The following is a 24,669-nucleotide window of genomic DNA, read 5'->3' as shown; positions in this document are numbered from 1 at the left end:
AAAAAATTAGACATTGTCCTTAAGTACTTCACAATGTAAGGACATTGTTTCCAGAAAGTTAAGCAGAGAAATTAAAGTCCTGGATATGGAAGCAATTTCAGAAATGTCAGAGGACACCCAAGGGTATAGGGAAGTGTTGATTCTTCTATGCCAGGTACAGGGAGAAAGGAGGGCTGGGGTAGGGGGCATCAGTGAGGTTATTTACATGGAAACTTTGCTTGTTGGATGAACACATGAAATCCACTTGCTGAACTCTATGAAAGTAATACAACTCTACTTCAGTCTTAGTTGAGCAAGAACAAAAAGGACAACATCCTCCTTGACTATCCTTTGTTATTATAGAGCCCAGGTTGGGAGCTGAGGAAAGAGAAGTAGTTGAAAAGGTACAAACAAAATCAAGTAATCCTGGTGCCAAATTGGTTTTAGTTTTAGTGCATTTTAATTAAAAGCTGTAGCAGGCAATGTGATGTTTTGCCCAGGGATCTTTTCTGACCAGAAAGCATTCTTGACCTACCTGTAAGGCAAGGGAGGAGTTAATGTCCCTAGAAGAAGATCCTTAACCAGTGGCAGGGATTTAGTGGATAAATGACTTAGCGTCTCCATACTTTAGTTCAAAAGTCTGGGGAGTGTCTCCCATTGTCACCCAGAACTTTCCAGAGGGCTTGACCTCAAGTTGCTGGTGGATATCTGACTTGATATCACACCTCAATGACTTCAGTGTTCCTGAGTCTCTTCTCTTTCCTGCCAGTGTTTTCTGGGACTACCTTCCAAAGAAACCAGTACTACTTGCATGCTTATCTAAATGTCTGTTTCTAGGGGAGCCCAAACTAAGACTGAGATTATTTTATGAACTTTTCCATGTACAGTTGCCAATAATGTTTTAAAAGGCCAGCCTTCTCTTTGAATCTTTCTTCCACTTGCTCAATCATTTGACAATTTTGTTCCTACAATATTGTACTTTGTTATGACAATTACTCATTGTTACTTCAATTAACCAGTGGTCTAATTTCAGTGTCCTTATGCCATAACCTCTTGACAAGATTGATTCAAAAGTCCACTCCATATGCACTAGAAATACCAGTGACTTTCTCCCAAGGTCAACTTGATTTTTAGGAGGCTTATATGTTTAGGTTTCTGAGGTTCCAATCAATGTTGAATTCTTGTCCTCTAATCTGCAGTTTGTAGCTGTTTTCCTTATTTTTACCCTGTTGATTCAAATATGGACTCAGTCCCTTACATAATTTTTACCAAAAGGAAAAAACACATATACTATTCACAGTCATTCATGCATTCAAAAAATATTCCTTAACTATAAATACCATTTTGGACATCACTCTAGGCTCTGAGGACAACGAACAAGACTGACAGGGTTCCTTCCTATTGGCTTTGGTCAGATTTTTTTTTTTTTAATGCTACAACTTACTCCTCTGTTGGAGTTGTGAGAGACAAGTCTTAAACTTCATTTTTTCCTCACTCATGTATGGATTCATTCATAAAGCATTTGTAAGTTCAGTTTCCCTCCATATCCCTAAGAGATTAGGTCCAGAACCCTCCATGGGTATCAAAATTGCAGACGTGCAAGTTCCTTAGGTAAAATGGCATAGTAATTGCATATAATCCCTGCATATATCAGATCATCTCTAAATTATTTATAATACCTAATACATTAATAAATGTAATGCTATGTAAATAGATGTTATTGGCTAGGAATAGTGACAAAAAATAACTCTGTACATGTTCAGAACAAATGCAAATTGTCTTTCCTATTATTTCTGAGGTTGGGTTGGTTGATTCCATGAATGTGAAACCTATAGATACAAAGGCCCAATTGTGTGTACTGTTTGCCAGGCATGTATTCTGAAACTGCAAGAATGAACTGTCCCTGCTCTCAAACTATTGCTGCCCTACAAAGACAAAACACTCTGTCATTGGGAAAACCTCGAAAGGTAGGGGAAGGGGACCCCCATTGTCTATCATCTGCATTTTAGGGATTACAGAGCCAGCCCAACCTAATGAGCAACAAACAAAAGGGCTAAGAATCCAGGGTACCAAGATGTGGATGTAAAGGGCCAGTGGATTCAGAACCAGGAAAATAACTGCATTACAGGTCACCCAGGTTGCAATGGTACTTGCTCAAGACAGGCTGGGGGACTAGGAAATAGGAGCCTAGCCCGAGGAGAGGCTGAGGGAGCAATACAAAACCAGACCAAATAAAACACACAGGCCTCTGAGAACAGTTACCAGAGCAGAATGTTGAGCAACCCAAGAGCAGTGACCTGGTGGCTCTAATCTCCCAGTCCTTGTTATGAGTATATTCAGCACATCATTTTTGTTTTCAAAGGCTTGATTAAGACAACTGATTATGGTATCATCAGTGCCAATATAACTGCTACAAGGAACTTATTGGCAATCCAGCTAATTGGGTAATTTGGAATATACTTGAATAGGTCAAACCTGAGATACCCTGATTAGTGGTTTGTGGCCTTCCTATTCAAGTTGTAATCATTCTCCTCACTCAGAAGAATGAATGTCCTTGTGTATAATAATGAGTCGGTTGATTTTCTCTTAATTGAGCTCCCAGTGTAACCGGACCCACTCATTCACTGAGAGTTGGCTCTCAGCTCCCCTTTCCGTTGGTTGGGAGATATCAGGGCATTAGGCATTGTAGTGTTCTTTTATGCCTCATGAATCATGCTGTCTCTATGTTACTGTATAAATCCACCAAAGAAACTCGAGACTGCTGCAGTATTAATCTTAAATTAGGTTGGGGTCATGCCTTAGCAAGTCTATTCTATTTTTCTTGTTGATCCTTCTCCCCTCTGTTTCTCTGTCTATGCTCAGCTCTGGAAGTTTCTACAATCCCCAGTGATTAAGTTTACCTCTCCCATCTTGCACAGCATTCATACCTACTATTTCCTTTTCATTTCTTTCCCATTTTATTTCTTTTTCTCACTAGCAATATAATTTCAGCACAAAAGCAAACATTTAATATATATCCTTTTGTCAATTTTCAGTAATATCCAATGCTTAATCACTTCCTTTTCTTTTTCTTTTTTTTCTTTTTTTTTTAAGTTTTGGTGTCTCCTTATGCTATAAATCCATAGACACCTCAGAATGACCCTATGTTAAAAACAAACTTTCAGCAATTATTGTTTTTTTTACAGTGGTTTAAAAGTTAGTTTCCAGATAACTTGTCAAAGTGATAGAAGATATCTGGGTCAGAATATTTGAGAAAAGAAACTAACATCCTAGTTAAATTCAAACTTTAATGAATATAAGAATCATGGGGAGCTTCTTAAAACTGCAACTTTCTCGACTTTTGCCCCAGAAATATGAATTAGTGGGAATGAGATGATTTGAGGAATCTGAGTTTTTTCACAAATTCCCACGTTATTCATATGACTAAGTTTGAAAAACTTCTCAAACTGGCCGGAGGGGGCTGGTGGGGGGGCTTGCATATTTCCAACACATTTGTTTTGATTGCTTTGCCCAGATATCTTTACATACAAAGGTTATTTGCAGAAAGACCTTGTACTGGATTGATATTTGCTATATACTAACTGCAAAACTTAAAGGCATTCAGCAAAAGAAAAAATTCTGAGTCACTTTGGTGATTCTTCTGGGTTGAGTTGCCTTGGCTAGGGCTGGCTGATCCAGGATAACGTTCCTCACAGGTCTTAAGGCTGATGTGAAATCAGCTGGAGCAATAGGGAATATTTGGACACATATCTCTTGAGATACCGCAGGCAAGCCAAGGATTCTTTACTTGGCAGTTTCTGGGTTCCAAAGAGCAAGAAGAAAAGGTCAACACAAATACTTTACAAGTCTCTCATTGAGTCATGCTTATTATTGTCCCCATGACCAAAGGAAATGATATGGCTAAGTCCAGAGGCAGGGTGGGATGGAACTAACTACCCAAGAGTGATAACTCAGAATGGTGGATTTTTGCAGCTTCTTTTGGTACAATATAATTTCCATGCTCAGCTGGAAATTCAATTGACTTCTGAGCCTCTGTATGGTAGAAAAACACAATGATTTTGGAGATCAACTGAGTTAAACCCAGCATTTTATTTAGTAACTGGAAGACTGATAAACCTTTTATTTTTCTCTAAATTTCACTCTCTTCATCTATAAAATGTGAAAAATACTACTAATAATATTTATTTTATAGAGTGACTTAGAGTGACTTACAGAATACTACTAATAATACTACTACTAATAAATACTGCTAATAATATTTATTTTATAGAGTGACTTAGAGTGACTTACAGAATGTAAGAATACTCTATAAACTAGAAATGCTACAAAGTTCAAGATATTTGTAAATGTATATGCTTCATACAACTATTCTTCTTCACCCCTCAAAAAAGTATTAATGCCATTTTTACATCAATAAGCTAACTTGTATTTCTCTGACGTGACTGTTCTTAGTCTAATTCACTCTCAGTATAATAGTAGTGTTATTTTCCTTAAAAACCAAAGCTGTCATGTGGTTCAACACTTCAATAAACCTTGGACTGCTCCCATTTTCCCATCTGGGCCCACCTTGCACTCTGTTCAAACTTCTTTTCTCTGTTGAATTTTGCATCTTTCCTTTTATCCATCAAACCTTTATAATTTCAAACCATATACAATTCTATTTCCCTCAAACTGTAAATTTCTTATCCTGTATCTTTGGCAAAATTCTACTGATCCTTTAACACCTAGATTAAATGTTACTTTCATTCCATAAGCATGTAATGAGCCAGAAAGCTAGCTCAGTTTCTCCAATATTAATTTTTCTCTTTCTTCTCTGTTCTCAGAAGACTTTGTTAATATCACTAGCAATTACCATAGTGTATTATAACTAATGTGTGTGTGTGTGTGTGTGTTATCTACCTCCCAGTCAGACCATGAGCTACTACTCTAATGCTAGAAGCAGTCCAGGTTCTTCGTATACACTTTTAAGTAAATAAATGAATGGATTTTGACTGTTATCTTCTCCCTGGCTGGCAAGATTATGTTAATACATAAATAATCATATTCAACCCTCTGGATTTCTCTTTGCCAACCCTGATTATAAGCCCTGAATTGTCTGTGTTTTTGATTTGTGGTCCAATATCACATCTTGAAGCCTATGACTTATGTCTTGACAACTTACCTTGCCTATCACAATTCAGACCCACTGTCTTTCTTGATCTCTTAACTTCTACCTCCAGAGAGTTTCTACATCTTTGCTGCTACCCCTGAATTTACAGTGACAATACAAAAATACAGAGATGATTCAGGGAACAGAGGAATAACCGACTTTTTATAGGCTTTCCATACCAAGAAATTTCATTGAGGAATATTTTTCTCATCATTTTACAGCTGGAAACTGTCGCTCATAGATTAAATAACTTACCCAGAGTCACATAGTTAAATATGCAATACATGGGATTTTTTTTTTTCAGTAGTGCGTATTGAACCCATGGCCTGGTATATGATAGGCAAGCACTTTACTACTGAGTGACATTCCAAGCCCCTGACATATGGAATTTTAACCCAGTTTCATCTGATATAAAGAAAAAGAAAGAGAAGAAAGAAAAAGGCACTTCTTTTATTTTAACTCTTCCACAAACAAGGCACATACCTTGTTTCCAAAGGCTCAGAGCCAGGAAACTTAGTTGTAATTTGAGGACTAGTAAAGGTTTATACTTGCCTAGATGCCTAGTTTAACTGTAAATCTATGACATTAATACCAAGAAAATATATTAAGAAGCTGTAAATCAATTTAAAATAAAGCAGCTAGACACAAAATCATGTGTTGGTGGTATTATATTAATGGTTATTTTGCCTCCAAAACTTCTAGTTTATCCATTGTTGTAGAGTAAATATGATGTAAGAATCTAAGGGTCACTTCAAACAAAAAGCTCTAAAACGCCAGTCCCTCTCCTTTAATTTGTAAGTTCAAGATTTCAGCTCCCTTCTGAGCAAAAAAGAAAACTTTTGTTTTCATTTTTTTACTAAAAATAATAATTATGGATAAAATAATGCAGTTTAAAAGAATTGGCTCTCATTCTATCTTTGGAATTTCCCGCTCCAGACAATCCTTTCTTTCTTGGCAAAATATGACAGAATGATTTGAAAGAAAGAAAAAAAAAAAACTTAAGTGTTTGAGGCCAAAAGTTAATTGAATAAGACCTTGGATTTTGATGAGTTTGTGTTTTATGGTTGATTAACTTGTTTTAATACCAAAAAAATGCTTAGGAAACCCAATTATCATGCCACTTAATCTGAGTTATTGGCTGATATCTGCTAGTTTCTGGATGTCTTATTGACCAAGTTATATTTCCTTCTACGATGTACAAGAGAATCTGAGCTTGAGTTTGGAAAGAAGAATGTGGGTCTGATATGTGACCAATTGCCCCAAAACAGAAAAAAATAAATTCTTAGATTCTTAGAGTCTATGACCAGTATTTGCAACCTCCAGTTACCAATAGACTTTGAGCCCTGAGATTAGGATGGATAATTAAAGCCCTCTAATTTTTTCCTATAATTTGCATATTTTCTACTCTCACGCTCCCCCCAACACCATGGTCCTATTTTAACTTTGTTTAAAATAAAGACATGGAGTACAAAACCTGCTTATGAATGAAGCAGGGAGGAGAGGTAATAACTGAAATCATGACATCGGATTCTGGAGCCCGCCAGCCACATCACACACACAACACATTTCCACTGGCATGCACATTGGTACTGATTCTGTCTCTTCCCAAAAGACCTGCTCTTAGGTTGGAAGCCCATCTTTCTTCACTTTCTAGAGGGAAGCAAGAGGTCGCTAGACATAGGCCATCTAAAGGACACTGGAAGTTCTCACATGATCTTTTAAAGTAAGGGTTCTTTTAATCTGAGCTCCATAGATGAGCTTTCAGGGTCTGTGACATCTCACAGTTATTTGCAACATTGTGTCAATGAATTTCCAATGAAGGTTCTTTAAACTCTATCAGATTCTCATGAGACTCTGTGACCCATAAAACATAGATTAAAATCCAATCTTCCTAAATTCGTCAAATTTCTCGGCATAGCTATTTATCTGTGATGCCAGCAAATTATGAGAAACAAGGAAGTAACAGGTAGAAGACAGGAAGGATGAGCCATGGCTTCTTGCCCGGTACTAGTGGAGGTGATGTGGGACCACAGCTTTCAAGCACAGCATTGTAGGAAACCGGATTGATGGACCCATTGAATGAAGGTCACTCCCATAACTCTCAGGTTTGCCATTTCCCGGATGAATAATTCAGGATGTAATAGTAGGGCTTTTTTTTTTCCCCTTTGTTGTATCAAATATTTGGAGCAGAGTACTGAAACTTGTGAATTACTGAGATCTGTGGATTCAACGTGGTTTTTGTTTTAGGCATATATTTAACAAAGTAGCTGCTATCATCTCATATCATGTTAGACACTAAAGATATGGTGGTAAACTGAACAGGAATTATAAAGGAAAAATAAGCAAGACTTAAGTCAGCCAAAATTATAGGGGAATTGGGATATAATGAAAACTCTTTGAACTTTTTTGTTAATCACAAATTCCTCCCAAACCATAGAATTTTAAAATTAGAGGAAAACTTGATAATTAACTTGCCTAGTCCTCCTACTTTACAATAAAGAAACTAAGAGTCTTATTCAGGGTCATTCAGTTCAGGTGTAATGCTGGGACTGTATCCTAGGTTTTCTTTCATTCAGCAAATTTCTCTTTCCCCTGTTTTTAACTGTACCTTCTCAACCTATCTGTATCATTTTATTTATAGAATCAACCAGTTTCAGAAACCCATGAAGCCTCCTAGAGGCCAACATGCCATCTCTGGTATGCCTTCCCTCCAAACATCAAGACACCCATTTCACATACCAAGGAGGGAGAAACTTCCCAATTAATTGTAAAACGTGTAAGCACAAAAGATGAAACCCAAAAAGAACTGAAATGATGTTCGTGTTTAAGACCAACCGTTGCTAAAAACCAGAAGCATCCCTGGCTCTTTAAAATCAGAGTGTCAACTGGTGCACTCGCTCATGATGTCATATACAGTTTGACGTTGTCTGGGCAACTTGGTAAACATACTGCTTCCTCCATTGTTTAATTCCCTTCCCTGAGTGAGATCCTTAGGCAACCAGGCTTCATTAGTTCAGGTGCTAGCCTCAGGGAACTACTTGTTTTAATTAGAGGGATGAAATGGCATTTTAATTGTGCACAATGATTAATAAACATGCTGAGCTGCTGCATAATGATCTGCTGCTTGAAGAGCTTTCTCCCCTATTCTTGATATCTACATCCATTAACTGATTGTTATCCAGGTTGAGAGCTATCAAGCTCTTCCTCCAACCAAATTGCACGTTGTCTGTCCTCCAGTTTCTCTGCTAATAATAATTATTAGAGCTAAGTCTCAATTTTTTTTTTTGTAGTAACAGAGAGACAAGACTAGAATGGAGAGAGCTTACAAAGTGGCATACAGTCTATGTAATTTATTTCACTAAACTTCCTTGTAAAAGGGAGATAATAATAGGACCAACCTGACAGGGCCTTGCAAAGATTAAATGAGACAATGCATGCAAAGCACTTAGCAGAGAGCTGGCCCAGAGTAAGCACCCTGAGAATGTTAGCTGCCATTATCATTAGTGGTATTATCATCAACTTCATCATCATCAACTTCATCATCACCATCATCAAGAGAAGACCATCATCTTGGTCAAGAGTAGACACTCAAGTGTCCTTTTAGAGGTTATGATGTTCACTATATCACATGGATATTCTAATTTAGGAAGCATTTTCTAAAAGGTAGACGTTGACTACTGATTTTTCCCTCAATTTCTCTTTTATGATATATGAAAGTATGGGAAGTGTATGCAAAGAAGTTCCTAGATTTTACAGACTTAATATCACCTCTCCATGGTTCCAAAAAATACAAGGTATGTATCTGAACTTCAATAAAAACAGAAACCAGAAAGCTCAATGATAAAATGACTTCCCCTACTAAGCTGCCATTTGTAATAGTTTTATTGGTTGCTATTATAATTTGGTGAGTCGTGACAACATTATAGCCTTTTACCCTAGTGCTGACACTAGAAAATTGTTTTACTTTGTGTCTCCTGGAAATTGTTCCTCAAGGTCATATATCTACCTCCAAGTCTTTGACGTTACTTGGTTTGGGAGGAATCAATCTTGATGAAATCCAGGGCAACTAAAACTATCTACTGTTTGTAAGTGGCTATTGTGATGTTGGGGACTATGTGCAATTGATTCTGTTCTTTAACTTGAAGAATCAGAGACGTATTTTTTAAAAGGCCAGCTCATCTTCTGATCTACTGATATTTATATTTTGATATACTATCATAACTACACACCAATAGACTCACCTATACCTAAGAGGAGAAGAGTAGACTATGACTAAACAAGGCAGAATCTAAATGTAAAAACTGCTTTCTAACCCACAAAATGTTAAGGACTTCATGGCAGTGAGTCTGTCCCACTGAAGATGTCTTCTGTACTCAGGGTCATTACAGTTCAGTGAAGCAGATATGATTGATTACATGGGCCAAATTTTACCTTGCCTCCAGGGCACTCCTAATTCTTGCTGTTAGATCCTTTAAAGGCACACGATTGTCTGCAAGAGTCAAAGGGGAAAGGTGAATGAACTCTTTCCACCATGGCTAAGCAGAGAAAAGTTTTGGAGTAGACTCAGGACCTGAAATATCTAGGACAGGAGAGAGAGAGAGGAAAAAAAAAAAAAAAGGAAAACCCAAAAAGGAATGCATTTTCTTTTCTCCCACATCCCTGTCTAGGAATTCTTTAAAATTGCTCTCCTGAAGTTCCCCTGAAATGTAAATACATGCCTATTAGAATGGCTAACATTAAAAATACTGACGAGGGGCTGGAGATGTGATTCAATGGTAGAACACTTGCCTACCACATAAACAACAACAACAAAATGAAACTGAAAAACAAAAACAAAGAAACTGACCCATGTGAAGTGTTACTGAGGATGTGAAAGAAAGGCAATTTACAAACAGTACTAGTAGCACATTACATTTTACCAATGTAAAACATTCCAACATCTTTGGAAAACAGTGTCGCAAGTTCTAAAACGTTAAATATGCAACTACCATGCAATGCAATGTTCCATTCCCCAGTATTAAACAGGAATGAAAGCAATGTCCATGCAAAGACTTGCATACTACAACATGTAGAATCAGAAAAATGAGAAATTACACCCATTCTATGTATGATATATCAAAGTGCATAAATGCATTCTATTGTCATGTATAACTTATTAAAACAAATTAAAAGTTTTTTTAAAAAAAGACTTGCATACAATATTATTTGTGATCATCAAAAATTGAAACCAAAACGTCTTTCAAGAAGTGATTGGATTAAACTGTTGTGTGTTGAACCAATGGAATGCTAATTAGCAAGAAAAAAGAATAAACTCTTGATACATGAAATAACAAAGATGAATCTCAAACTAATTATGCTCAGTGATAGAAACCAGATAAAACAACTGTGATCTCTACTAACAGAAAACAAAGCAGTGGTTACTGCCAGGAAGTGAGGTGCAAAAGAGATCACAAAGGAACATGAGGAAATTTTGGAATGATAGATATGGTTCTTATATTAATTGCAATGATGCTTTCATGGGCATGGACATATGCCTAAATTAATAATAGGTATATATATATATATATATATATATATATATATATATTATGAATGTCAACTATACTTCAATGAAGTTGTTAGATAAATAAATCACCTGAAATTTTTTGAGCATTTCATCTGTGCTAAAGGGACTGGTTGGGATGGATTTTGGTCTGAAATGGTTACAACATAGTACATTAATCTCTGGTGAGCATATACATACATATACATGTATATATAAACATATAAATATACATTTTTAACTTAAGGCTATCTATTGTTATGTAAAAAGATAGACTCACAAAACCAATGTCTTCATGGAAATGTAAACAACTATATGTAAAAGACTTTTCTCTAATGAATAACTGTCTGAATAAAAATGCGACTGTGTAAATATGCTTGTAGTAAACTCTTGGATGCTCAGAATCTTTCAAATAACCAGACTAGTAATATTGTGCTAAATTAAGAACTTTGGGTATCTTTCTAATTTCCTCTCCAACTTTAGAAGGGACTATGAGAAGAGCGCTATCTGTAGAATACAACTGTGATATCCTGTCTATTACTTTCAGCCTAACATTTTGACTTAGCAGAGTTAGTCATTCCTATATACAGTTTTTTTCTGACTTGATGCTGATACCCCAGAACTATGTCATTACTGAATCCTTTATTAACAGTGAGTCCTTCCTTCACACAAGCTATCTCTGACCCATCAACCTCACCTGATCTTCAATTTTTTCTGCAAACTTTATGATGCTGAGATATGAAATATTAGAGAGAAGTTTAAGAATATTCACTAGCAATACATCTACATTTTTAATGTACTATTTTTTTTAAATATCCCAAGCCCTAAAATTTGGACCATAGTAAAAATGCTCCTTGAAAAAAAAATAATGTTTTCTGAGAAATTTACTAACTTGGAAAAGAAAAGCCATTTAAACATAATGTAGACTGATATATATTCATATAATTGTCAAGTCAGATGCACATATATTTATAATACATTACTACTAAATTTATATTATCCATGAATATTCTTTAATAATCAAGAAGCAAGGAGATTATAATAAATCAGACAAATCTGCACTGATTGATTAGTTTAATGTTATTCTTTCCTTGTTAGGAACTCAACACATATATTGAGTGCTTATATAAGGACAATAGTTTAAAATCAACTTAGTGATGAAAGAAAGAGAGAGGGAGGAAGAGAGAGGGCTAAAGAGAAGAAAGAGGAGGAGGGGAGGTAGAAAGAAAAAAGAGTGAAAGAATTTGCATCTGTTTATACTTTTTCACTTTCCTAGTCAGAGTGTACCTTGTCTGGATTAGGTTAGATTTTCCACTTTAGTTCTCAATCTTGGCTGCACATGTTTACACTCATTTGGATCTTGAAAAAAATGTTCATGTCCAAGTCTCACTCCAGTCCAAATGAATGACAATCTCTGAGAACAAGACCAGGAGTAGATAATTTTGAAGCAAAATGTGTCTTAAAATGTGCAAATTAAGAGCAGAAGTGCTGGGGAAGCCATAAAACCTTACCAGAGATTGATGTCACCTTGATGTCAACTCTTGTCTAATTCTCTAAACATTTTGTCTAGCACATCCACCACAGGTCACCTTTGTGCATCCCTTTGGTTCTCTTCCACTCTGTCCCTTACCTCAAACAAATAGGTAGAATGAAACAGACATTATTACCCTATATGCATGTATGATTATACTACTGATGTGACTCAGCACCAAGTGCCGCCAAAGGAATGAAAAGTTATGCTTCATTTGTATACAATGTGTCAAAATGCATTCTACTATCATGTATAACTAATTAGAACAAATTTTTAAAAACTGAAACCATAAAAAAAAAGAAGAAGAAGAAAGAGTCCTAGTAAGCACAGGGTGCTTTGCTGAAGTGTTGTATGGGTATCAAAGAGGATACTTTATATTACACATCCCACAATCATGTGACACTTTTTTTCCTCCAAAATTCTTTCCCCTTAATAAAACTCAGATTACTTTTTTTCTACAGAGCCAGTACTATATGGAAGAAAAGCAGAAAATAGTATGCAAATTTACAGAGCAATTCACCTCCACCCAAACTTGTTTATTCTAAGCAATAAAATAAAAATTTAAAAAGCCACATAGTTAATAGATCTCCCAATCCTCGGAAAGCATTGCAATAGCCCTATTATTTAAACTTGCCTTTGCAATCCTCGGTACTTCAAATGACTTATCCAAATTTTCTCCCATATTCAGTATCCTCCATAAGAGGTACTTTTGTACCATCTGAGAAGATAATAAAATAGCTGTCATGTCATTTTATATGTTAATGCTCACCAAAAATGAACAAAAATTGAATGCTACCTTTATATTAAGAAAAGCAAACTCAGAGCTGAGAAAAGAAAACTGTTAAGAGATTAACAAATAAATGAAATGAAGAAAAATGAAGCTGAGAGATCCTGATAAAAGACAGAATGGAGAAATCTGGGACCTGATTGATAGTATTCAAGTTCCAGTATAGATCTAAATTTCTAAAATCTGTGGTCTCATCTCCAGTGGCACTGATGAAATCAATCTTAGATTGGCCCAAAATTCACATTGTTACCAGCCCTGATATAATTTTGATGCAGATGATTGACATACCACTTTCAGAAATCTCACACTATAAAATGCATCAATTGAAGATGTTGTTGAAGTGTGGACTCTGCTAATGTTAACTCTGCAAAGCTGAGGACAGAGTTGATGCATTTGTAACAAGCAGGGTACTGCCGATGATATGACCCACAGGCCACACCTTTGTGTAGCAGCATTTTGAAAATTGAGATTGGATATGAGTGACATATGATTTGGAGGGTTTCCATAAATGGTAATTTTTATGAAAAAGTCAGTTAGATTCCTTGCTTTGCCCACTTTCACTCTTCCCTGGCCTGGCCTAGCCCAGTTCCTCAGAGTTCATTAAGCTACAATTAACAACTGTGGATTCGATAATTCCTCTCTTTGTTCAGAATATATTAGGGTACAATCTATTATAGCAATTGATAAATTACTATAGGCAGGCCAAATCTGGCAGCTGCCTCTTTTTGTAAATGAGGTAATATTGAACACTGCCATATATATTTTTTCACATACTGCCAATGGCTCCTTTCCTGCTACAGTGATAGACGCGGTTAATTGCTATGCAGATCATATGGTCTACAATTGCTGTAATATTTTTTCTCTTTTCCATATTTTATTTGGAAATGTTTATACAAATACAGGGAAGCTAAACTTTAGAGACAACGAATGTCATTAGTTTAGATTATCATCAGTTTATTATAAAAGAGAGACATGGAAATTATTTACATGATGAAAGATTTCAGAACTTCAGTGGAATGGGCAGCTTCGTACAATGCAGTTTCAACAGTGATTTATTTCAGTATACATACTTTCCAAGAATGTCAGTATCTCTAAATAAAAAATAATGCTTGTCTTCTAGAACTACTTTGGTGCCTACATACTCTGGGAGAACTTTATCTCCATCTTTCAAACAAACTGGTTGAATCTCTCCACTATTTCTTTTAGAGACTGATCTCACAGCTACTAGTGTTGCTTGTAATACTTTTCCTTGAGATTTTTCTAGAAACATAATCCTCCTACAGTTACAGTTTTGGCTGTATTCCCTTCAACCAATACTTGGTCCCAGAATGGAAGAAACTTTCTAAATTCTTGTCCTGACATGACTTTCACCACCACTTCAAGGAGACCCACTGTATGGTTCTTGGCTGTAACATTGACTACCTAAGACTTTATAATACAACAGTCACAAATATGGCATTATGTAAAAATGTGAATGTGTAACCGATGTGATTCTGCAATTTGTATTTGGGGTAAAAATGGGAGTTCATAACCCACTTGAATCAAATGTATGAAAGATGATATGTCATGAGCTTTGTAATGTTTTGAACAACCAATAAAAAAAAATAAGTTTTATGATCCTTGACTTAGAACAATCTACAAATTACTAAGTTTCCTTTTCTGTAATTGGCTCAGAATTATTTTCTGCATAATATTTAGTAAAAAGAAAAGGAGAAAAATCTCTTTATTAATTCCACAGGTTTTCCACAGAGTTCAAAAATTTCAGTTTCTGGACTGGGGTTGTGGCTCAGTGGTAGAGCTCTTGCCTAGCATGTGTGAGGTCCTGGGTTCAATTCTCAGCACCACATAAAAAATAAATAAATAAAATAAAGGTATTATGTACATCTACAACTCAAGAAAAATTTTTTTATTAAAACAAAAGAAAAGAAATTTTAGTTTTTCTCTCCTATAACTTAATGTTGCCATTTTATTCAGTTATGCATTTGTTTTGTTAGTCTGTTTAGTAAGTAGTTATCAACCTGCTAAGCTCCTAAGGAGTGATGGACAAAATCAGAAGAAGGAAAACTCATTTTATATTTCATCACAAGAAAGTCTTTAAGAAGAAGTTGGGAATTACGTTTGCTACTGAAAAAAGAAAATGAAAATGAAAGAGTAGATATTCAATTGCAAGGAAGTGAAAAGAGGCAGAGTAAATGAACACATAAAGAAGACAAAATCAGGACACTCAAAGCATACTCAATGAGTGAGTGAATAATCTAAATAATCATATTCGAGTGTACATACAGGCCAGCAGAAGACAGGGTCAGACTTCAAAGGACCATAAAACCAATCTGAAAATTTGACAGAATTCTTCAATGGTGCTCTGCAAAAGCCAATATCAGTATGCCCTTGAACTTTGTTAGAAATGTGGACTTGTCTCCACCTACTGAATTAACGTCGCAAGATCTCCATGTCATTTGCATGAAGATTACAGTTTTAGAAGCACTACTGTAGAAAAAGAACCACTGGAGTAGTGGAGAAAGTACTGCAAGGGGCTCCTGATGATTGAACTACCATTCCAAGTTAAGTGTCCTTGAATAAGTCACCTAAAATCTCCGAGCTTCAGTTTTCTCATGCATAATAGTGGATTTCTTTGAACTTTCCAACTCTAAAGCTATTCTCTCTTTCAATGCACATCAACAAAATGGAAACTCTGTGACTGAGAAGCCAATATAATATGCTTTAGGGAGCCCAACCTTAGGACTTCTGCAACTTGAATTGGAGATGGAAACAAAAGAAAAAAGAAACTGGAATACCAGTTCAAAACACAGTGTCTTGGGGCTCAGGATGTGGCTCAAGCAGTAGCACGCTCGCCTGGCATACGCAGGGTGCTGGGTTCGATCCTCAGCACCATATAAAAATTAAAAAAATAAAGATGTTGGGTCCACCGAAAACTGAAAAATAAATATTAAAAAGTTCTCTCTCTTTCTTAAAAAAAAAAAAACACAAAACAGTGTCTTGTTCTAAATATGAAGTTCTAAAACATAATCTACATCCTGTGAAAAAAATCAGCTACCAGTATACCTTCTTAGTATTAGCACTACATTCTATGGTCTACATTTTTATTACTGTACTTCTATTAAGTGCAGTAAATGAAAAAAGCCAATCATGCCAAAACAGAGTAAGTAGGGAGAGGAGAGAGACAGAGATTGAAAAAAACTCCCCCAATTCAAGGGTAACAAAGAAATCTAAGCAACTCCAATGGAAGTATTAAAAAGTTGTCAAATGGATTTTTTTAATGGGGTCTCCTTTGAAGTGACTACTAATCTTTCTGATTAGATATTGCTGCAAAAAGCATAGAGCTTTTGTGTCTCACTCAAAAGTAGCTATGGCATCAGCATTGCAAAAGGCCTGAAATTATTTTTGAAAGCATGAATAAGTTGACAAAATACTGGTATTTTTACTCTCAAAGAAAACTTTGATTTTAATATATTATCTTGTGACCCACTGGGGGAATTCATAACCTTTCTTTATTTGTGTATTATTTATTTATTTTTGGCACCAGGAATTGCTATCTTTATTTTTTAAAAACATGTCTACTAAAAAATTTTCCTCCAGTCCACAGTAGGTTTCTTTAGCCATCTCTTTTAGATAAATAGCGTCTACTTGAATTGATTGAATTCAATGGATTCATTTCATGATCTTTTATTTATGTCCTCCCATATTTAAAATAAATAAGGTTAATACTGATAGAATAAGGTTGTATGGGTCTTAGAAAGATCTATTTTTTTCATCACACCTCTTTTGTTCCATCTTGCTTAGCAAATCAGATGCTAGATATATTTTGATTAGTTTGTACTTTAATGGATCATGGATGGAGGGTCCACCTTTCACATTGGGGCCATTAATTTTTCTTTAGTCTGATGGAAAAAACAGGTAGAGCTTTTTTTGTGTGCTGATTGAAAAGTGATGGATTATTTTCATGTGGTAAGAAACACAATGTTTTCTTTAGCACAGCAGGATATAATGTTTGCAAGGTCTAACAGTGAAATATTATGCATATCTGCTGCTGGCCGGCTGCCAGAAACGGAACAGCAAAATCAGAGGAGATTTTGAATTTGAATCTTAAAACCAGTGCAGCCTACAAAGAAACTAATGAGCCATTCTAAGCAGAGAAAGCATTAGTACTAATAGATGATGCCGGCCATCCACACCAGCATTTAACAAAATGGTAAATAATTATTCACTTAAATGTTACCTTGAACTTTATTTCAAAAAAAAGATTTATTTCTAGTAATTTCCAGTAGGCACTGTTGCAAGGATATCCCTCCTCCCCCACCAATTCAAAGGCCCTGTGACATTTCCTTCCTTGTAAAAGTAGAATCATTTTCCATATAGTATTTTTTACTCTCATGGTTAACTAATTAAAAATTTTTATTTCACCATTGTTCAATATTTAAAACTGGTGTTTCCAAATCAATACATAGGATCATGAAAAAGCTTTGAAATGTCAAACAAAATACATATATAAACATGATTTTTAAAGGTGAGGAAAAGGATGCTTTGAGTTTGCTGAATGTCTTGAGCTCCTTTGTTTTCAAAGTCAAGTATGTGGCTATGGGGAGTCTTTCTGTACTTAATATTTTTTTTTCTTTTAATGTCATGGTAAACCATTGGTATATTAGGGTAAATACAATCCATATGTTCATTTAGATCCAGCTGATCAAGATACTGTTTTCTAAGTAATAGTTGATATCTTAAAAAGTTGGAGCCTTCTTTTCTAAGCTTTTAACTTTTATTTTATTTTAACTTATCATTTAGGACAAGGAAGTTTTTCTTTAGTAGGCATTAAAAAGCATTTGGGTCTTGTGGTACTTGCTTGGTTTTAAATAGAGAAGCTACACAATCAATATGGAAAATAAACTTCATATTACTGCCCCCTTATAAATATAGAAATCTAATGGGAGGAGACATTTGCTACATCTTGATGCCTTACGTATTTTATATTACTGTATTTTAATCTCCATTTTAAAGGTGGTGTTATGACTTTAAATTAAAGGCTTTTGCTTTTAAGACCATAATAATCTCCAGTGCTTCAGCACTGCAGGGAGGGGCTCAGTCCCCTGGAAACATGGAGGAGAAGAGAAGAGATGCCCTGATACACTGTCTCATCTTGCTCTTTAAAATCACAATTGAGACATGCTTGTGACACCTTCAATCAGGCCATCCTCCTGTCTGAGTTACTCACCAGGTGTTTAGTGTTCCTGGAAGCTGTGTAGACTCTTCCAGGGCTCTAGGGCGCTAAAGAGTAATTTATTATATTTCTACAGCACCCTAAATGGTGCTCTTGTGGCCCAAGACCTGGTCTATCTCCAAATCGACAGAAAGCCTTAAAGACCTGCTTGGGTGACTTATAAATTAGGAAATTGTGGTTTATCTTCAAGATACTCTTTCTTAAATGTCATGTATTATACAGTCACTTGTGATTTGTTTAATAGTTTAAGTAACCGGTTATTTTAAAGAATTTAGAGATCACATAGTCCATCTGTTCATCTGCCGACGAGTCGCAAAAAATCTTAATACTTTCTTTAAAAAAATGGAGCCCCCCATATAATATGCAAAATCAATATCAATTTAAAATGTTTCTTTTGAAGTTTGCTATGCAATACTCACACATGGTAGAAAATGCACTGTGTACTTTAGAAAAAAAGAAAAATCAATTCTGCAAAGACCACCCATATATTTGACTTGCTTGGATTTGAATCTGCTTTATCAAAATGGTAAAAGGCTGACTTATTTGTTAGAAACTAATTAAAATTTAGGCATGAAAAGATAAGAGAACCTCAAAGAACATATTGATAGCATGCTTGGGCATAAATATTTCTAAGCAAAGCGGATTGTGTCAATTCTTAAAACATTTCCACTTTGAAGTAATGTATAAGTTATGAGAGATTCTATCCAACAAAACTAACAGTGACCATCAAGCTGAGAACAATAATAACTCTGGCCATGTATTCTAATTTTCATTAAAAAGTGAAAAACAAACCAACAAAATGGGAAGAAAGAGTTAAAAAGAGGAAAAAAGGGAAGGAGGAAAGGAAACGTAGGAACATTTGTTAAATAATGTTATTATGCTTCCATCATAATTAAATTAAGATTATAGAGTGTATTTGTTTAATACAACTAAAAAGAACATACAGCATGCAGTCTATATTTGCACAGGTATAATTATAGCAATATATAATTACTGTAATATATAATTTCTGTAAGAATGAGAAACTACAATTTTTGTTTTTTATATAATTTGTGATTTCCTTTCTCCTGATCTCCATTTCCCTGAGTTGTTGCTCATGATAACAATTAGATTCCTCTATATCTTAAATTATGGGCTGATTACATTATGTTGTGATCAGTGTGTCCTCTGGTTCATCTCTCTTAGCCTATACATTCCAAGTACATGCTATCCATCTTCTCCTTTGGCCTCTTCTTTGGCCTCTGAAAACTCTTCAGCAGAGCTGATTTATTAAAGAAAACCTGGCTTTAGATGTTTTAATATTTACAGAGATAAAGATTTAACTTTGGGCATAATAAATATACAAAATACCTAAAAGAGAGATGTTATTTAAATTCTTGTTTGAAACTTAATGTGCACTTTCAGACCTTTCCAATCTTCTCAACATTTGGTAATATATTTAGCCTAAACAGCCAAAGCCCGAGAATAAGCTCACAAGTACGAACTTTACAACGAAGAACTCCGCTGAACACACCCAAGTTCGTGAATATAAAAGGAGAGTGGATCATTAACTGTATCCAGATTTTTAATAATTGCCTTTCAAGCACATTTTGTTAACTGCATAATCAGATGCCTTAGGTATGTCAAATGTACTTTTCCACAAGACTAAAGGAATTTGGAAGTTAAAAAAAAAAAAAGCAATCGCAGTTCAACTTCATGCCTGATTCTAAAACACTGACGAACGTCAGCTTTCTTTTTCTAAAACAGATTTGAATTTACCATATTTTCCTAAAATTGACTTTCTATTATAAACACCTCTAATATCTCTGCTAGAAAAAAAAGTGTGTGTGGATGTGATGTGTTCAGTAGTTTTGAAGTTTTCCCTAAAGTGATTTTTGGCATGTTCATTTTTACTGAAATATTTCTATAGTTTATAGAAGTTGAATTCCTCCCTCCTTTCGACTCAAAGAAACTCACAATGAGTGTCGGATTAAAACTCATTTGTGTTTTTAAAATCTCCGTAGGACTGGGAGTTTTTAATCCACAGAAATTATAACTAACAGACAAAAAAAAATCCATTCGAACATTTTAAAACCTTAAAACTGTTGGGTTTCCTTCTACATCGACAAAGCAAAGCCATCGGGAAATTTTAACAGATTTAATTTTCATTTCAACTGACTTGAAAACGCTTTTCTTCTTTAAGGATGGTAGAATTTCAAACGTTCTGATACCAACTGACAGATCGTTTATGAATATTTGGAAAATCATCCTTAGCTCTTTTCGCAGCCCAAAGAAAGATACAAAAAAGAATCATAATATGCATTTGGGAAAGCTTGTGTGGTGATAGAACAGAGTCCCATGGTAAGAGCAGACGGAAAATGGTAGTTATTATTAATTTAGAAAAACAAAAGAGCGGCCCAGCATTTCAGTAATGTGGCAAGTTGTGTGCTCCTGAAGGAGAGAGGGTTTTATAATTGGATTTTAGAGTAATTTAGAAGACGAGATAAGATGTAATGGTTGTGTATTAGAGGTTAGAACTACAACAGAAACCCATAATGTAAGGGTTCACTGCACTGGGAGAAAGAAAGCAGAACAAAGAAAAGCAGCATCAACCGAGAATGGCCTGAATAGAAAGCAACAAGGTGAAGCCGTGGTGAAACATGGGGCCTGAACCTTCTGGGTGGGCAGGGCAGTGACACAGGCTCAAGCTCCCGTTGCAGCAGACAGTGAGGAGCAGGGACTTCCTTCAAAACATTTTTTTCTACAGTGACCTGTCCCAGGCTCACCTCCGTTCTGCTTCTTCCAGGAGAATTCTTGGCTTGGCATTTCCTTCTCCCCCAGCAGCCCAGAAGTCACCCTTAAGTCTCCTCTGCCGGGGCCTCACCTTCTAATCACCTGTCCTGGGGCTCACCTGCAGCCTCCTAGGTTCTCTCAGGGGAGATTGTGGGGGCTCCCTCCTGGCCAAACATACACACACACACACACATCCAGGGCAGCAAGCTGGAGCGGTCTCTCTGTCCATCCTTCCCCAGGGAACCTGGCCTCTGCCCACAGAGAGAGAGAGAGAGAGGAAAAAGAAAGAGAAGGGAAAGTAAAACCTGGCTGGCCTCCGACCCACCCATTTTCATTCCCAGCCTTGGACAGGTAAATGCACTTTTCTTCCCCTCTTTCTTGGATCCCTTTCCAAAGGATGCATCACGTAGGTAGGTTCCAGCTCTCAGGCGAAGGCCCCAGGTGAGCGGCTCCTTTTGAAGCAAATAATCTAAGCGTTGGTGAGGGAAATCTAAACTCTACTTCTAGAATCTCAGAGCTGTGCTGCTGGCGGGCGGGAGGATTTGAGTGTTGAATTCCTTTCCAGTTACCAGCGCTTGGCTACCCCCTGCTGGGCGGGAAGCTCCTGGCCTTAGACCTCCACCACTGCGCTCCAGGCTCCTCCTAAGGTATGGGACAGAATCCACTTACTTCCTGTCAAAGTGCTATCACACGTTCCTGACTTGAAGCTGGAGTGTGAAGTTACCTTCCAAATCTCCAAGAGGTGTTAGAGATTCTTTTTTTCCCCCTCCAAGCCCTTTGTATGCCAGTTTAAGCAGAACAAATCTATTTATTTTTTTGTAAGGATCGGTTTATTAAAAGCACACACATAACTCAAGTTGTACACTAAAATGATGTTAGGCTTTGTTGAGCATGAAGTGAGCTTGCTCAAGCCCCATTTCCTACTCTTCAGTGCGTCACTTTCTCCCGAGGCAGAACACAGGTTCCCTTAAGAAGCCTTCCACCCCAGGGCCTAAAAGGTACCTTAGCTGCCCAGGGCTCCCTCAAACCTTCTCCTCCACAAACCTCCTTTGTGCATCTCCCAAGGAAACCCAGTTACATGCTGTAGGAAACTTGGGCAAATATAAATGGATGGGAAACTGATTTTTCACCGGATCAAGTTTTCAAATACAGATTAGCACATTTTAATTGTCCTACAAACTATTCTCAAAGTCACTCTTAACAAAACCCAGATTTGGAGGAAATTCACTGCCGTAACTGTAATGTGTATACACTATTAAGACAGTTATGAAACCTCAGACACATTTGGAAGACATGGCTTAAAAGTGCCTTTAATGCAAAATAAAATAAAGTAAAATATAAATAAAAAGGGATTAGTTGTTATAAGCTGTGACACAGCTGCGGTGACAGAAACTGCGGAAACATGTAAACAGAGGGTGCTTTTAGTTACTCAGTGACCCAAATGTCTTTTTCAGACTCACACAATTCTAAGTCGGACACACTTTTTCATTTCATTTATTTTGCGGACCAAGCAGAAATGAAATGGACATTCAGATTGAGTAAACAGGGTCTTTATATATAGCCGCCAGGCTGCCAGATAGACAACTTCTGTTTACATGGAGAGCAAGGGTAAGGAAACAATGTCACAACGGCATCCCTTCTTGCATTTACTGGCGTGAAGTGCAAACCCAAATATATTCCCCCAACAAATTAATAAAGGACAAACAGACTTCTAACCTTGCCTTGGTGTGTGAAAGTGTCAGAACTGTTGGAGCACTTGAACTCCACATGGGGCCAAAACCTCAGAGATAAACATAAACATTTCTGTCTGTCGGCAGGGGGTAAACAAATTAGGATTTTGCAAAATCTGTGGCTGGTTCCTTCCCAAGTCCTAGCCCCACACTGTTTTCAACTGAAGTGGGCTCCCCTAGATGCTTTCAGCAAATAAGAGAGAGGAGGTAGACAGTGAAGGAAGGGATTAATTTGAGATTTGACTTTCTGATTAGCTAGTAGAGCGGTCAGAGGAGTGAGGCTGCAGTATACAAATTAACACCTTTTCAAAATCTTGAACTCTAATACTGTTTTTTTTTTTTCTTTTCCCTTTGATGAGCACTGTGCCAATTCCTGTCATCTCTTGTGGATTTATAATATTCTTGTTCAGATAGTTCACCAAGGTCGGGAGGGGAGGGCAGATACAAAACAAAGAGATAAGCCTATCCCTGGGGCACAGGGCTCTATCTGAAGGTGAACTCCAGTAACCCTGGCCCCCCTGACTAGGCTGGAAAAGTATATCCGCCTTTCCACCAAATTCTGCCAGGTGAGACTCAATACTTTAATCTCTATTCCTGCTCAGCAAATTGAGCGATTTCCCTTCTCCAACCAGTGCAGTCTCATGACTTCAACTCCTTTTCTGAATCCTTTCCACTTTCCATTTTTTCTTGAATCTTTCTGAGATCAGTTCAATTTGTTCTTAAATATTCCTTTACTGTGGATGAGTTGATCACCCAAGAGAGATTTGAGTGTCTTCCTTGTGTCCACTATTGTACACTGAGTTCTGGAGGATACAAAGTAAGATGTTGACCTTGACCTAAAATGCATTCTAAAATGGTCCAGGGGGGGGGGGAAGTATTTGACTAATAATAATGGAATATAAATTTTAAAAAGTAAAATAATTATTATAAAGATGAAGGACTTCAGAGAAGAGTAAAATCAATGGTAGAACATTTAGACAACCTCAAAAAGAAGATAAAATCTGAGTGAACTAATGATAGCATTATTTGAATGGTCATATTTGAGTGGTCACTCTGGATCAGATGCCATTCTAAATGTTTTTATATGTATATTATCCTTTAATCCTCTTTATGGACCCATGAGGTAGAAATTATTATTTCCATTTTAGGAGTGAAAAAAATAGAAAAATTAGAATCTCACAGCTTGTAATTGGTAGGACTGAGATTTGACTCCCAACCCAGGACTTGTAAAACCATGCTACTGTAACAGGATAAAAACATAGCTTATAAAAGAGAACAAAAACCCCGTCAAAAAGCATCACCAGAAAGCCTTCTCTTTTGAGCTGGGTGGGGTTCATTGTCATGCAACCCTGTAGCCACATTTGCAAACATTGTTAACCAAAAGAATTGGTGACTACTCCATATCCTAGAGAGTTCAGTATTAGAGAGTCTAATATAGATATTAATGGTGCTAATAGATACTGACTTGCACCAGAGAGGTCCAGAAAAAGCAAGTGAATTCAAATCACATTTGACAGAAGTATATGTGTCACAGAAGAACTGTCCAAGTTAAGAGTAATAACTTCCCATCATCCTTTTTCCTGTGAAGTTTATACTCGGAATGATATAGAGGAAGGATAAAAAGTGGTTACAAAGTCAGGCACCTTCCAACAGAAGCACTTCTAACAATTATGGGGCCTGCAGCGAGAAATGGAGGCCCATACATTATATGTCCTTATATTTAAATATACACATATAATCAAGCTAAATAAACTTTTATAGGAAAATGCATTCTATTCCCATACATTAATTAACAACCTGAAAAGGGCAGCTTTGAATTTAGAAGTTTTGGACTACTTGAAATGCTGAATCACAATATGGTAAGGTGGGGAGAAGTAACTCGTCATGGTCTCTGATCCCAATCCAGTGTCATAATCACGTGAACCCTGTTTCCTTTCTGACTCCAG

General features: G+C 36.4%; 1 long non-coding RNA gene and 1 pseudogene across 2 annotated transcripts; both read right to left on the bottom strand.

Moving 5' to 3' along the window:
- Positions 1–8,448: 8,448 nt before the first annotated feature.
- LOC125617154 lies at positions 8,449–21,530 on the bottom strand. Of its 2 annotated transcripts, XR_007348038.1 has the most exons (4): positions 20,987–21,530; positions 12,182–12,919; positions 11,958–12,084; positions 8,449–9,617 (listed from the first exon to the last, which is right to left on the bottom strand). It is a non-coding gene; the product is annotated as an uncharacterized LOC125617154 (long non-coding RNA). The 2 variants fall into 2 exon arrangements; XR_007348037.1 differs by lacking the exon at positions 8,449–9,617 and having other exon boundaries at positions 11,728–12,084.
- On the bottom strand, positions 12,935–14,803 carry LOC125617153 (annotated as a pseudogene).
- Positions 21,531–24,669: the final 3,139 nt, after the last annotated feature.

This window comes from Marmota marmota, unplaced genomic scaffold, assembly GCF_001458135.2.
Source record: "Marmota marmota marmota unplaced genomic scaffold, marMar, whole genome shotgun sequence".
Classification (NCBI taxonomy): Eukaryota; Metazoa; Chordata; class Mammalia; order Rodentia; family Sciuridae; genus Marmota; species Marmota marmota.
This window is presented reverse-complemented; position numbering and strand designations above follow the sequence as displayed.